This window comes from Acomys russatus, chromosome 25, assembly GCF_903995435.1.
Source record: "Acomys russatus chromosome 25, mAcoRus1.1, whole genome shotgun sequence".
In the NCBI taxonomy this organism is placed as follows: Eukaryota; Metazoa; Chordata; class Mammalia; order Rodentia; family Muridae; genus Acomys; species Acomys russatus.
Genome location: NC_067161.1, coordinates 80,167 through 91,792, shown reverse-complemented (window position 1 = coordinate 91,792; position 11,626 = coordinate 80,167). Strand labels below are relative to the sequence as shown.

At 41.0% G+C, this 11,626-nt stretch overlaps 1 pseudogene; it reads right to left on the bottom strand.

Moving 5' to 3' along the window:
- Positions 1 to 3,795: 3,795 nt before the first annotated feature.
- Positions 3,796 to 11,289, bottom strand: LOC127208591 (F-box/LRR-repeat protein 19-like; annotated as a pseudogene).
- Positions 11,290 to 11,626: the final 337 nt, after the last annotated feature.

Below are 11,626 nucleotides of genomic sequence, written 5' to 3'. Positions count from 1 at the left end.
CCTCATCTGCTTTTTCCCTTTGTTTCTAATCCATTGCCCAAAGTATGATCTGCTGACTGACTCCCCCTGCCCTTTTTTCTTTCATTATTGGAGATTGACCTCAGAGTTTTGTGTGTGCTAGGCAACTGCTCTACCACTGAGCTATATTCCCAGTGCCATTCCTACCTTTTCTTCTAAGAGTTTGTGTAATTCATAACTGGTATGAAACTATAATGATTGGCAGTTCTACAGCATAGCTCAGGGGTTAAGACCCACATGGCAGCTCACAACTGTCTGTAACTCAAAGATCTAACACCCTCACATAGACATATATGCAGACAAAACACCAATGCACATTGAAATAAAAATAAATAAGTTATTAAAAAGATTATTTTTTAAGATAATTAATCCTTTCTTTATCACAAATTGCAGTCTGTCAGTAAAAAGAAGCAACTGGCTGAAAAATTACCTTGCTTGCTTACACTTTGTTCATCTATAACACATTGCTTAGTTGGGAATGTATGTGGGTTCTTGAGAATAATTTGTTTTCTTCACTTGTAATGTGTAAAAAGATTTTCACGTAAAAATATTGGGGCATATACTGTTTTTCAATGACCATTCACTTAAAGAAAAATAGAATGTAATCAAATTGTAACTTTCATACTGCTTGGAAGGTGTTTGTTCGGATATGTAAGCTATGAGAAAAAATAAAGTTGTTGGAGCTTGCCTTGCTTCATCCACCAAATGTGTGTGTGTGTGTGTGTGTGTGTGTGTGTGTGTGTGTGTGTGTGTGTGTGTCTGTGTTTGTGAATACTCCCTCTTTTTTATTTTTCTTCTTTGCTAGTCACAAGCAATACTGGCCATCAGCTGCTGGCCAAAGGGAGAACCAGCTCCAGTAAATCAAGACTGATCCCATCAGAGAAAAGATTGGTGAGTGATCAGTCACCAACTCTATGTCCTGCCTCAGTTTACCCTGTAGTGTTCAAGCTGGCTGGCCTCCAGCAGAAATGTGCAGAGGGTTCACCTTATTAAATAAACTCATAAGGTTTCTCTCCAGTATGAATTCTTTCACAATGATGAAGACTACAGAAATGTGCAAAGGCTTCACCGTAGTAAATACACTCACAGGGTTTCTCTCCAGTATGAACTTTTTCATGCTTTCGAAGATGACTGGGACATGCAAAGGCTTTACTATAATCATTAAACTCATAGGGTTTCTCTCTACTATGTGTTCTTTTATGATATTGGAAACTGTGATGTGCAAAGGTTTCACCATATTAAACACCTTTAGAGTATCTCTCCACAGTGAATTCTTTCATACCTTTGAGGATGGCTCTGATGTGCGAAGGCTTTACCACATTGAGAATATTCAGAGTGTTTCTCTCCCGCGTGACTTCTTTCATGTCTGCAGAGATAATTAGAGCATGTGAAAGCTTTCCCACACTCACTACACTGAATTAATTTTCTCTGTGAATTAATTTTACAATTGGGTCTAATGGTAAAGAGGAACCAGATTGTAAGGTTTTATCACTTTGTTTACATTCGTGGTGTTCCCCTTCTCTATGTGTTGAGTCTCTGAAGATACCTATGGTAGTGAGAGCATTTATTACATAGCTCACATTTATATCATCGTTTTTCTATATGATGCTTTTCATATATTTGAAGAGAACCGGAAGAACTCAGAGCTTTACCACACTGACTGCATTCACAAATTTTTCTGTAGTGTGAGTCATACCACATTTGAAAAGTGAACCAGGACAAACAGAAGAATTTTCACATTCTTAGTACTCATAGAGATTTTCTGTAGTATGAGTTTGTGGATGTTCACAGTAACATTGGAAAACAAATTAATTGTAAACTTGTATCACATTCATAAAGTCTAAGCAAAGTGAGAACTCCTACATATCTTCTCAGTGTTCTGGAGAGAGGTATGTGGCTTCTTTCAATATCCCTATCCTCACATGGCTTGTATCCATTGTGACATAGGATACACCCATTAAGAATAAAATATGAAAGGTTTCCACATTGTATTCAGCTTGATTCTTGTTCCTCATAGACATTGTATGAGATTAGGGCTTCTCCACAACAACATTCATGATTATCATAAACTGTCCTCTCACTGATCTTAGCAACATTACTACAAGTCTATGACTAACACTAGCAATGCTGTGGACTTTTTGCTTACAGAAGGTTTTGTACATATACCTACCACATATTCAATGTGTATTTCTTTTGCAATATCTAGGTAGTATGAAACTAAACTGGCAGTTCTACAGCACAGCTCTAATGGGGTTATGATTCAAATGGTGACATCAGTTAAGTCATTGTTTCCTTGTTTCCGTTCTTAGATGAACACCTTAAGAACACAAATCAGATTCCTGACATTGAGGTTTGTGGTTTTGTGAGAATGTAATAATCATCACTGAACTTAAAGCAATGGGGTTTTGTTTTTTTGTTTTGTTTTTAGAAGATCCTGAGTTTTATAGCACCCAGTATTTTACAGACTTGGGGGTTTAGGGATCCAACTCAGCTGGGTCCCACATTTGCCCCTTGCCGGGGTGCTTTCTTCCTTCCCTCAAGCAGCCTCATGGTCAAGCCTTTCTCCAATCCCAGGTGCACCCCCCACCTGCCTTTGGTCTGCTCAGTCCCCACTCGCAACCCGAGCACCTTCTTGTTACCTGAGGTAAGTGGATAGAGTCCCCTCTCCCCACCACCATGTGATACAATCCAGTTCCCTCTGGCCTAAATTGAGTGTGATCTGGACCCAATTCCTCCCTCAGGCTCTAGAGACCCCACTCCTACACTGGAAGATGGAAAGAAGTGAGGAGAGGGGAGGTATCAAGAGTCTTTTAACTAAGTTCCCAGAGGTGTCCATTGGCTGCTATTTCCATGGCAACCAAGAGTGGCAGTTCCCTGGGCAAATGAGAAACAAGCTTCCATGAAGATGAAAGAATGGGATGAGCCAAGCTGGAGGAGTCGCATCTTGCCCATCTTTAAGCTGACATCCCCCCACCAGGTCAGAGTGGTGGAGCTGTTGGAGACAGTAATGCCCAAGAGCACTAGCCCAGTTTAGGTCAAGCTGGACGCCTCACATCACAGTTCCCTAGGTCTGAGATTCCCCAGGTTCAAGTAGCACTTCAGTACAGATGCATGTTCAAGTACTGTGTTGAGAGCCAGGCAGCAGTCTAGGCTACCCCTCACCACTCCCCTGGGCCATGAGCTGAACAGCAGGTTGACTCGAAGCCCCCCACCCCTTACAATAGCCGCCATTTTCAATGATGTTCAAGGAGTCAGGGTCAGGGAAAAAACTGAACTCTAGGCAGAGGGAAGGGAGAGGGGTAACCCCAGAGAGGGAACGAGCTCCACATCTGCTCCTCTCCCAGTCCCCAATCCTGGCATTTCCTGGCTTGTAGAGCCCCCTTCCTGACACCTGGATTCCCAACTGCTCCTCTGGTTTCCTCTTTTTGGACCCCATGCCACCCAACCGGTCTTTGTTCCCTGAACCCTTGTTGGTCTGCTCTCTGCCCTCCCCACACCCATCCATCACTTCCCACGGCACTGTGGCTCCCAGTATACTTCCCCCTCACTCTTCCCTGCTCAAGACTTGCACCTTGACCACCCCTCCCACCATCCCCTTGGCTCAGCACTTCCCCCATACCTCTTGACCCATGCCCCCAAGGGGATGGACAGTGAAGCAGGTGGAAGGCAGAGATGGGAAGCAAAGATTCCCAAAGACATCAATGTAGGTGGGAAAGGGGAAGGCTGGCTCATGTCCTTGGGCAGAAACTCCAAGATATTAAACTGAAGGATGTCAAGTCATGAAGAAAATAACCTGGCCTCCCATCTGGGGGTGAAAAGAAGGCAAGAGGTCCAGGAGCTGTCCTTAAGAAGTAGTTTCTACTCTGGGCAATGGAAGGGGCTAGGGGGCCCAGCAGCTGCAAAACAGAACAAGCTTCGGGTGAGAGCTGGCAGCAGGAGCACAGGTCCAGGTGGCGAAGACCTGGGCAGCAATGAAAGAGTGGAAGGCAGTGGTCCATGGGGCGGTGGCATCCAGAGAGATTGAGGTGCATCAGCGTCTCCTGGAGAGGGGTTGTGGGCACTGTAATGCTGTGGACACTGAGGTCTCCATCATGGACGCAGTTACTCAAGTTGAGGGCACTGAGCTGGGGAGCATGGCACAAAGCATGGCACAATAGGAGACTCAGGGAGGCATCAGTGAGCTCCAGGCCTGCGGGGAGAAGTTATGCCACCCCCTGCAGTTGGCTGAGGCTCTCGATTTGTCCCAGTTTGGTGTCTGGTGGAGTCAGTAGCAGCTCACAAAGCTGGGAGTCTTTAACATCCTCAATCCAGTGGAGGTCCAGGAGTCACAGTGCGGGCAGTGGGGCGGAGCCCAGAGCAGAGATGGAGAGCCAGGAGCACCCAGAAAGTACCAACTCCTGCAAGCCTTGCAGTTGGTTCAGAAGCTACATGAAGCTTTTTGAAGACACCTGTCCAGCTGAGGTCCAGAGCGCGGATGAAGCTGTAAGGGATGGGAAGAGAGGTGGCCACTCTTCGGAATGATATCAAGCGGCTTTTTCTTCAAGGGCTGTGGCGTCGTCAGGGTTAAGGGAATCTCCAGGATTAACAAAAAGGACAGGGGGGGGCGAAGACTTTTTAGTGGATGGAGAGGGCGGTCTTGGAATTTTTACTGTTAAGAGGGATAACAGGCGCACAGAAAGAGGAATAGCCATGTTCCATAGAAGAGGCAGGATCTTCATAAGCATGGAGACGCAGAGTCGGGTAGAGGGAAGAAGAAGGGGGGATAGAGACAGGGCGGGTTGTGGAGGAGCGGCCTGGTCCGAGGTCTGTGCTAAAGGGGGCAAGGGGTCGGGCTGGGAACTATTAGAGGGCATATCAATCAGGGTAAAAGAGGACCGTTGGATAGAAGAGCAGAAGGGAGCACGAGAAGATTGGCGAGAGGGCGGGAGGGACTCACGCAGGCATAATTCAGCAATGGAAAGAAGTTGTTTTTGGCCACTATCGTTTTCAGCTGATTCGATCACATCTCTAATAAGCCCCCAGTAAGAGAATACACTGTGTTTGACTGCATCATTGCCTTCTTTTTCAATTAAGGCGTTTAGTTCCCTGCCCACCTTTTGCCATTTTTTAGAGTGAATAGTAGGATCATCAATCATAAACCATGGACACGTATCAGCAATAAAGACAAAGAATTGCACCAAGTTTTTCTTTTTAACCCGAATGCCTCTCTCTCTGAGAGTTTCCTTTAAGTCCTTAACGAATCGGACTTCCTTGGACATAGAATGGCCCATTCTTGAGAAAATGCGGATGGATGACTCACCTAATAACAAGACCAGCCGGGTGCGCAGGACGAGTTATGAAAAACCAAGCAGGATCCCTTAATCTATCCGGGGGCGATCCATGCCTCGTACCCCACGTCGGGCGCCACTTGTCCCCGACCCGCGGGTTCAGTTATTCGTGGAGTGGCGAGGAGGGTTGCGACCTGTGAATAAAGAATTGGGCAAGAGAGAGACAGGGGCCCAGGGAAACGTTGCTTGTTGAGGGCCATTTATTGTAAGGGGGTATCCAAATTTAAAATAAGCTTCTGGGAGGGCGGGGGTTAGGAAGGAATGCAGTGGAGAGTTACAAAATCTTCTGGGCCAGGCCCAAGGACAGTAGGTGTGGAGTGGGGCGATTATTCAGAAGTTGCAATACACCGAATGTTCTCTTTCTCAAGGTCAGGCTGGATCTTTTGTGGTTGCCAGGCAGAATAATTATTTCAAGTATGCAGACAGCTGTGGCTTTCAGCCAGCAGTGCCTCTCAGCCACTGGGGCAGGTCAGACAAGGTCCTATGGCTCCTGACAAATAATCAAATCAGAATCACTCTGAGATTCAATCTTATACCTCTCAGAATGTCTAAGATAAAAATATCGAGTGATAGCACCTGCTGGAAAGGATGAGGAGAAAGAAGAACACTCCTAAATTCCTGGCAAGAATGCAAACTTGTACAACCATTTTGGAAATCAATCTGGTGATTTCTCAGAAAACTGGAAATATAGCTACTTCATGACCCAAGTATACACTCCTGGGCATATACCTGAAAGATGCACCACCATACAACAAGTAAATTTTGCTCAAGAATGTTCACAGCAGTTTTTATTTGTGATAGCCAGAATCTTGAAACAACCTACCTTTCCCTTAACTGAAGAATGGATAGAGAAACTGTTGTACATTTAAGTCAGATTGTAAAAACAAGGAAGTCTTGATATTTGCAGGCAAATGGATGAAACTAGAAACAATCATCATAAGTGATGTAACCCAGACTCAGAAAGATACATGTGGCATAGACTCACTTATAAGTGGATATTAGCCAATTACTAGATTATAACCACACAACAATGCACATACCTAAAGAAACTAAATAACAAGGAGGGCCCTAGGAAGAATGTTTAACTCTCATTCAAAAGGACAAATAGAATAGACACATGAAGCAAGTGAAGAAAAGGAAAAGTACCCTAACAGAGAGGTCCTCTGAATGACTGCAACAAGTAGGAGATCTAAGCAGAAGCTGAGGCACACAACCAAATATTTTGTTGGAGCACAGAGAATCTTATAGAAGAGTTATGGAATACAGGGGCCTGGAAGGGTCAGGAACTCCACAAGGAGCCCAATGAAGCACACAAATCTGAGTGGAGGAAAGGGTGCTGAAGGACTGATTTATCAAGCAAAGACCATAATGGTGAGGACTAAGACAGTCTTCTAAGATGTAGTATATAGGCAGCACAGTCTCCTTGTGGGTTCCATAATTTGAAGGTGGGGACTTCTAGTGACATGGACTGTGGCCACACACATTGATCACTTCCCCCTGGTTTCATGGCATTGCCAGGAATAGGATACTGGTAGGCCAGGTGAGATTTTATAACCTGAGAGCAGATGTTGGGGGACCAGTGCTGCCCTTTCTGAGGATTATGAAGGAAGGAAGGGAGAAAGGGGGGAAAGTATAAAGGAGGGGGACTACAAATCAGGATGTAAAGTGAACATTAAAAAAAAGAAAGTCTCCTTCCTTTTGCATCAAGTCTGTGCTACATATTGACTCTAAGCCAGCCAGGGCTCATATGGATACACTGCCTTAAAGAAATGAGCATGGATTGGAAAACACTGTGCATTTACTACACTCTTCTTCAAAACAGATCTTAAATTCTCACCAAATTTAAAAATAAAAATTTAAAAGCATTATATAAAAAATAAGGGTAAAAGTGCCCTAGTCTAAATTAAAAAATTAAGACTACCTACACTACACTGTGTAACGTGTGTCACAAACAAAAACAACAAATGATACTGTGCATTAGTGGAGATAATCGGACGAGCCCATACATAAGAGATTGAATGAAGAAAAAAAATTCAAAACATGCAGGCAAATATGGATCAGATTTTCAATTCAGTCCCCAGTTTCTATCTTGATTGTCATGCAACAACCCCTCCAGTTCAATATTTTATTTTACCTTAATAATTTGTTTTTAACATTAAACAATCTTTTATTCAAGTATCTCCTGTATTCCAGCCACTGTGAAGCCTTTTTACTTCAGAAAACACTCCACTCAGCTCAATATACACCAATTCAGTACTTTCTCACCAGAAAATAAACCAAGATTTCTATATTAACTCTTTTTCTTTTTTTAACTTTGTTTTTAAAACTCTTTTTCTTGTTTCACTAAGGTTGTCAAAGTTTACAATGTCAACTTATTGGAGGACATGTTGGATATCTGAGATTTGGAAAAAAATTTCACTTGTTGCATAAGTCTTTTAGTCTTATACTGCTAATCTGTTTTTGTGATTAAATACTGACCTTAAGTAAAGTGAGAAAAACAGTTGATTTATCTCAGCAATTATAGACAAGGAAAGACAAGGCAGAAATCTGTGGATTGGAAGTAAACCCTGAAAAACCTCTGTTTACTGACTTGCTCTGCTTGAATTCCCAAAGAAACCTGCCTAGGAAGAGCACCATGCACAGTGGGATGGCCACTCATACATAAAATGCCAATGAATAGAATGCCTCACAGGTATAAGAACAGTCTAGTGTGATGGATATAATTCTTGAATTAAAATTTCCACTGTCTTTTTACAGTACTTGTTGTCGAGTTGACAATCATTAACTAAGAAAATCTGGCAAAAGTCTCTGTAGTGTTTGCAAACAGCACACCATCACTTCTTGGTCTTACATTTCTAGGAGTTGGGAAGCAACTCACTTTTTCAATTTGTTTCCATACATTTCTATGCTTGATACTATACAATGTACTAAGTTCTTGTACAGAGAATAAGCTTATTCATAACTGAACAGGCTAATATAAGTATATGGAAGAAGTAGGTAAAAATTCTGAAATAAACATGTGTCTAATTTTTCTCAGATATTGCCCTTTGTGTGTAGTTCTGACTGTGGTCCTGGATTCAGAAAATTTTGGAAAGAGGGAACAGTCAAATGCTGTTTTAAATGCAGCCCAATCCCAGAGAATGAAATTTCTAATGAGACAAATTAGTATTTATTGTTGTGCAGAAGCCTTCACAATTGTGATCATCTCCCATCCACTTTGATATATACTTAAGTTTCCTAAAAACCAATGGCACAAATACTACATAACAACTTTCCTAAGCAGGTGTTTGTAGAAATATAAATATTAACAATTTTTTGAACAACAACACCAAGAAACCTTATGTTGTTATGGACACTGTGACTCATTTTCAATTGATGGAGGATCACATTTTCTCAGTGTTTTGATAATCAAACTTCAATTTGCATGAATTATATATATTTTCTTAATGACTAATATCTTCTAAAACTATCTATATATTAGATTCCAGTTGCATATCTTTACAAATATTTGTTTATTCCCTTTACAAATATTTGTTTATTCCCTTTGGATATGTGTCCCTACATGAGTTTGTGCACACCGATTATGTAGAGGACCTCTTGAAAAACAGAAACTGGCTTCAGACATGCTGGATGGATCCTGCCATTTCAGTGTTAGTTATGAATCACAAGTCCTCTATTTTATTAATATAAAGGGAAAATATTTGTTGTAAATTCTGAGAAACTAAATTTGGGATGGAAGAGTTTGCGTAATATCCAGTGTCCCGTTTTCAAATATCTGATGCTATATGAATCCAAGCACCTGTGGATAAATGCTCAGAGATGATGTAGGAACTATGAGCATTCTTGTAGTCAATATTTTATATACAGCAACCAATCAATAATGTATAATGTAGTATGTTAGAGTAATTTGTATGGAAATAATACAGTAACCAAAATTAAAATATTATTGGCACCTACACAGAACGTATTATCCAAATGATTATTTATTTAAAGGTGACTACTACAAATGGCCAACAGATACTTTTTCATGTCTTTGCCTGTCATCCTATATAATTAAATAAAAGTTCCTAAAGGATGGTAGAGGCAATTGAGATGACTCAGATGTTAAATCTCTTGCCACTAAGGCTGATGACCTGAATTCATGCTCAGGATCCATGTAGAGGGAGTAGGTAACCAACTCCTAGTGGATGGCCTCTTACATATACACATTGCAACATACATCATTAGAGTAATGAAGTGTTTTAAGTATAAAAACAAGTAATAATAGAGGCTAATTACATTAATGAATACCAAAAAAGTTCCACAAAATTATTTTTATGATGGTAATTAGGTTTATGTTTTGGGGTAAGAGGATGCATGTCACATCTGCAGATACAGGTGAGAGGCTACTAAAGGACAGGTAGATAGAGTTACATGTACTTTTGAGACATCTGACATAAGTGCTGGGATTTGAACTCAGGTTTTCTGCAAAAGCAATATATTCTTTTCAAATTTGAGTCAACTACCTAAGGCTTATAACCAAAATTAACTGATTACATCTGTCTATACTGCATTGCTCTAGCTAAAAATAATAATATACATGGAGGCATGTCATCACTTTCTGTAATTATCCAATGATTGAATACAATTGCAATCACATTTATTACAGTTGTCATTTTTGGCATTCCAACTTATGAATAGAGAACTATTGGGTAACATAAATAATCTTGCTTACCACTCTTGGAACCCTTGTGTTATCTTGCTCATTATGTTTATCAATGTGTACTTCAGCCTTGAGCACATTCACAGGGTCTGGGTCTCATAGAAGTTAAAAGTAAGAAATGAGAAAGGGGTAGAATGTCCCCAAACAAAATGAAATCAAGATGAAAGGCTTTTTAGTGCTCAGTGTGCATAAATTTTTCAACCTTCAATGTTCATGCTGTTGCTTCTCATTAACAAGTTCAGGAGTCCTGGTCCCTATGGCCAGATAACCATACAGCTGAGAGTATCATTATTTAATATTTTCACAGTTTTTAATCATTATCATTGTATTCATATTTCCTTCAACTATCACTCTCACCCTCCTACATCCCCTTTATAATTCCATAAACCTCAGATTCATGAGATTTCTTGTTACTTTTACAACTCAATGATTCCATTTAAGTTACTTGTATATTACTGTGTTTGGGATGGTGAATTGAAACAAGAAACAAGGTCTTGTCACAGTAAAAGATGGAGTCTCCATCTGTCATAGAGTTAATAGCGATAAAACACTCAAAGACTTCAAGACACAATGAGTGTACAGAATTTGGTGATTTTAAAATACACTCAGGTACACTGTTGTTAATGAATTTATCTTCTATGAATCCAAGAGTCTAAGTCATTTCAATATTGCACCAAGAATGATATAAGAACACTGTACTTACAGACATTATAAATGATATCATCAACAAAATCCAGAAAAGATTGCTTTATCTTTCCTTTAAAAATGTGAGAATTATAAAAGAAAAAGAGTGACGTGCAACAATGTAATTAAATTACATAATCAATATTAAAATGTGCACATCACAATGATTCTCCAATATCCTATCAATAAAATGCTAAAGCAGCACTAATAAAACCTCCCTTTCCTTATCAGATGTGGATCAATGTGTCCAGAGGAACAGTATGCCAACTCTGAGCAGAACCACTGTATGGACAAATCTGTGGTCTTTCCGAGCTATGAAGATCCATTAGGTATGGCTCTTGCCTTAGTAGCTCTGTGCTTCACTGCATTCACTGCTGTGGGTCTTGGGGTCTTTGTGAAGCACCATGACACTCCTATTGTAAAGGCCAATAACAAAACCCTCAGCTACCTCTTACTTATATCACTCATGTTCTGTTTCCTCTGCTCCTTGCTCTTCCTTGGGCTTCCAAACTCAGCCACCTGCACCCTGCAGCAGACCACATTTGGAATTGTATTCATTGTGGCTGTTTTCACAGTTCTGCCAAAAACAATCACTGTAGTTCTGCCTTTTAAAGTCACAAGCCCCAGAAGAAGGATGAAACATATTATGAAATCAGGGGTACCTAACTACATCATTTTCATGTGCTTCCTATACCAAGGAGTCCTGTGTGCAATTTGGCTAGCATCATCCCCATTTGTTGATATTGATGCACCCTCTGAACATTGCCACATCATCCTTGTGTGCAACAAGGGCCCAGTTACTGCATTCTACTTTGTCTTTAGATATTTGGCCTGCATGGCCATTGGAAGCTTCACTGTGGCTTTCCTGACAAGAAACCTGCCTGACACCTTCAAT